Consider the following 5,485-nt stretch of genomic DNA (forward strand, 5'->3'; position numbering starts at 1 on the left):
CAGTTTAGTAGATTTAGTTGTGTATAGGAAATGCCAAAACATTTACAGTCTAGTAGATTTAGTTTTATACAGGAAATGACAACACATTTACAGTCGAGTAGATTTAGTTTTCTATAGGAAATGCCAACACATTTACAGTGTAGTAGATTTAGTTGTCTAAAGGAAATGCCAACACATTTACAGTCCAGTAGATTTAGTTGTCTATAGGAAATGACAACACATTTACAGTGTAGTAGATTTAGTTTTCTATAGGAAATGACAACACATTTAGAGTGTAGTAGATTTAGATGTCTATAGGAAAAGACAACACATTTACAGTCTAGTAGATTTAGTTGTCTGTAGGAAATGCCAACACATTTACAGTCGAGTAGATTTAGTTTTCTATAGGAAATGCCAACACATTTACAGTCGAGTAGATTTAGTTGTCTATAGGAAATGCTGACAAATTTACAGTCTAGTAGATTCAGTTGTCGAAAGGAAATGCAAACACATTTACAGTCTAGTAGATTTAGTAGTCTATAGGAAATGCCAACACATTTACAGTCTAGTAGATTTAGTAGTCTATAGGAAATGCCAACACATTTACATTCTAGTAGATTTAGTTTTCTATAGGAAATGACAACACATTTACAGTGTAGTAGATTTAGTTGTCTAAAGGAAATGACAACACATTTACAGTCTAGTAGATTTAGTAGTCTATAGGAAATGCCAACACATTTACAGTCTAGTAGATTTAGTAGTCTATAGGAAATGCCAACATATTTATATTCTAGTAGATTTAGTTTTCTATAGGAAATGACAACACATTTACAGTGTAGTAGATTTAGTTGTCTAAAGGAAATGACAACACATTTACAGTCTAGTAGATTTAGTTTTCTATAGGAAATGACAACACATTTACAGTCGAGTAGATTTAGTTTTCTATAGGAAATGCCAACACATTTACAGTCTAGTAGATTTAGTTGTTTATAGGAAATGACAACACATTTACAGTGTAGTAGATTTAGTTTTCTATAGGAAATGACAACACATTTAGAGTGTAGTAGATTTAGATGTCTATAGGAAATGACAACACATTTACAGTCTAGTTTGATTTAGTTTTCTGTAGAACATGACAACACATTTACAGTCTAGTAGATTTAGTTTTATACAGGAAATGACAACACATTTACAGTCGAGTAGATTTAGTTTTATACAGGAAATGACAACACATTTACAGTCGAGTAGATTTAGTTTTCTATAGGAAATGCCAACACATTTACAGTCGAGTAGATTTAGTTTTCTATAGGAAATGCCAATACATTTTCAGTCGAGTAGATTTAGTTGTCTATAGGAAATGCTGACAAATTTACAGTCTAGTAGATTCAGTTGTCGAAAGGAAATGCCAACACATTTACAGTCTAGTAGATTTAGTAGTCTATAGGAAATGACAACACATTTACAGTCGAGTAGATTTAGTTTTCTATAGGAAATGCCAACACATTTACAGTCTAGTAGATTTAGTTGTCTATAGGAAATGACAACACATTTACAGTGTAGTAGATTTAGTTTTCTATAGGAAATGACAACACATTTAGAGTGTAGTAGATTTAGAAGTCTATAGGAAAAGACAACATATTTACAGTCTAGTAGATTTAGTTGTCTGTAGGAAATGCCAACACATTTACAGTCTAGTAGATTTAGTTTTCTATAGGAAATGACAACACATTTACAGTCGAGTAGATTTAGTTTTCTATAGGAAATGCCAACACATTTACAGTCGAGTAGATTTAGTTTTCTATAGGAAATGCCAATACATTTTCAGGCGAGTAGATTTAGTTGTCTATAGGAAATGCTGACAAATGTACAGTCTAGTAGATTCAGTTGTCGAAAGGAAATGCCAACACATTTACAGTCTAGTAGATTTAGTAGTCTATAGGAAATGCCAACACATTTACAGTCTAGTAGATTTAGTAGTCTATAGGAAATGACAACACATTTACAGTCTAGTTTGATTTAGTTTTCTGTAGGACATGACAACACATTTACAGTCTAGTAGATTTAGTTTTATACAGGAAATGACAACACATTTACAGTCGAGTAGATTTAGTTTTATACAGGAAATGACAACACATTTACAGTCGAGTAGATTTAGTTTTCTATAGGAAATGCCAACACATTTACAGTCTAGTAGATTTAGTTTTCTATAGGAAATGACAACACATTTACAGTGTAGTAGATTTAGTTTTCTATAGGAAATGACAACACATTTAGAGTGTAGTAGATTTAGAAGTCTATAGGAAAAGACAACATATTTACAGTCTAGTAGATTTAGTTGTCTGTAGGAAATGCCAACACATTTACAGTCTAGTAGATTTAGTTTTCTATAGGAAATGACAACACATTTACAGTCTAGTAGATTTAGTTTTCTATAGGAAATGACAACACATTTAGAGTGTAGTAGATTTAGAAGTCTATAGGAAAAGACAACATATTTACAGTCTAGTAGATTTAGTTGTCTGTAGGAAATGCCAACACATTTACAGTCTAGTAGATTTAGTTTTCTATAGGAAATGACAACACATTTACAGTCTAGTAGATTTAGTTTTCTATAGGAAATGACAACACATTTACAGTCTAGTAGATTTAGTTTTATACAGGAAATGACAACACATTTACAGTCGAGTAGATTTAGTTTTATACAGGAAATGACAACACATTTACAGCCTAGTAGATTTAGATGTTTGTAGGAAATGCCAACACATTTACAGTCTAGTAGATTTAATAGTCTGTAGGAAATGCCAACACATTTACATTCTAGTAGATTTAGTTTTCTATAGGAAATGACAACACATTTACAGTGTAGTAGATTTAGTTGTCTAAAGGTAATGACAACACATTTACAATCTAGTAGATTTAGTTGTTTGTAGGAAATGCAAACACATTTACAGTCTAGTAGATTTAGTTGTCTATGGGAAATGCCAACACATTTACAGTCTAGTAGATTTAGTAGTCCATAGGATATGCCAACACATTTGCAGTCTAGTAGATTCAGTTTTCTATAGGAAATGCCAACACATTTACAGTCTAGTAGATTTAGTTGTCCATAGGATATGCCAACACATTTGCAGTCTAGTAGATTCAGTTTTCTATGGGAAATGCCAACACATTTACAGTCTAGTAGATTTAGTAGTCCATAGGATATGCCAACACATTTGCAGTCTAGTAGATTCAGTTTTCTATAGGAAATGCCAACACATTTACAGTCTAGTAGATTTAGTTTTCTATAGGAAATGACAACACATTTACAGTCGAGTAGATTTAGTTTTCTATAGGAAATGCCAACACATTTACAGTCTAGTAGATTTAGTTGTCTATAGGAAATGACAACACATTTACAGTGTAGTAGATTTAGTTTTCTATAGGAAATGACAACACATTTACAGTGTAGTAGATTTAGTTGTCTAAAGGAAATGACAACACATTTACAGTCTAGTAGATTTAGTTGTCTATAGGAAATGACAACAGATTTACAGTGTAGTAGATTTAGTTGTCTAAAGGAAATGACAACACATTTACAGTCTAGTAGATTTAGTAGTCTATAGGAAATGCCAACACATTTACATTCTAGTAGATTCAGTTTTCTATAGGAAATGCCAACACATTTACAGTCTAGTAGATTTAGTTGTCTAAAGGTAATGACAACACATTTACAGCCAAGTAGATTTAGTTGTTTGTAGGAAATGCAAACACATTTACAGTCTAGTAGATTTAGTTGTCTATAGGAAATGCCAACACATTTACATTCTAGTAGATTTAGTTTTCTATAGGAAATGACAACACATTTACAGTGTAGTAGATTTAGTTGTCTAAAGGAAATGACAACACATTTACAGTCTAGTAGATTTAGTTGTCTATAGGAAATGACAACAGATTTACAGTGTAGTAGATTTAGTTGTCTAAAGGAAATGACAACACATTTACAGTCTAGTAGATTTAGTTTTCTATAGGAAATGCCAAATCATTTACAGCCTAGTAGATTTAGATGTTTGTAGGAAATGCAAACACATTTACAGTCTAGTAGATTTAGTTGTCTATAGGAAATGCCAACACATTTACAGTCTAGTAGATTTAGTAGTCTATAGGATATGCCAACACATTTGCAGTCTAGTAGATTTAGTTTTCCATAGGAAATGCCAACACATTTCCAGTTTAGTAGATTTAGTTGTGTATAGGAAATGCCAACACATTTACAGTCCAGTAGATTTAGTTGTCTATAGGAAATGACAACACATTTACAGTGTAGTAGATTTAGTTTTCTATAGGAAATGACAACACATTTAGAGTGTAGTAGATTTAGTTTTCTATAGGAAATGACAACACATTTACAGTCTAGTAGATTTAGTAGTCTAAAGGAAATGACAACACATTTACAGTGTAGTAGATTTAGTTGTCTAAAGGAAATGACAACACATTTACAGTCTAGTAGATTTAGTTTTCTATAGGAAATGCCAACACATTTACAGTCTAGTAGATTTAGTAGTCTATAGGAAATGCCAACACATTTACAGTCTAGTAGATTTAATAGTCTATAGGAAATGCCAACACATTTACATTCTAGTAGATTTAGTTTTCTATAGGAAATGACAACACATTTACAGTGTAGTAGATTTAGTTGTCTAAAGGTAATGACAACACATTTACAATCTAGTAGATTTAGTTGTTTGTAGGAAATGCAAACACATTTACAGTCTAGTAGATTTAGTTGTCTATGGGAAATGCCAACACATTTACAGTCTAGTAGATTTAGTAGTCCATAGGATATGCCAACACATTTGCAGTCTAGTAGATTCAGTTTTCTATAGGAAATGCCAACACATTTACAGTCTAGTAGATTTAGTTGTCTATAGGAAATGACAACAGATTTACAGTGTAGTAGATTTAGTTGTCTAAAGGAAATGACAACACATTTACAGTCTAGTAGATTTAGTTTTCTATAGGAAATGACAACACATTTACAGTCGAGTAGATTTAGTTGTCTATAGGAAATGACAACACATTTACAGTGTAGTAGATTTAGTTTTCTATAGGAAATGACAACACATTTACAGTGTAGTAGATTTAGTTGTCTAAAGGAAATGACAACACATTTACAGTCTAGTAGATTTAGTTGTCTATAGGAAATGACAACAGATTTACAGTGTAGTAGATTTAGTTGTCTAAAGGAAATGACAACACATTTACAGTCTAGTAGATTTAGTAGTCTATAGGAAATGCCAACACATTTACATTCTAGTAGATTCAGTTTTCTATAGGAAATGCCAACACATTTACAGTCTAGTAGATTTAGTTGTCTAAAGGAAATGACAACACATTTACAGCCAAGTAGATTTAGTTGTTTGTAGGAAATGCAAACACATTTACAGTCTAGTAGATTTAGTTGTCTATAGGAAATGCCAACACATTTACATTCTAGTAGATTTAGTTTTCTATAGGAAATGACAAC

The sequence above is a fragment of the Oncorhynchus mykiss genome, chromosome 10, assembly GCF_013265735.2.
Source record: "Oncorhynchus mykiss isolate Arlee chromosome 10, USDA_OmykA_1.1, whole genome shotgun sequence".
Lineage (NCBI taxonomy): Eukaryota > Metazoa > Chordata > Actinopteri > Salmoniformes > Salmonidae > Oncorhynchus > Oncorhynchus mykiss.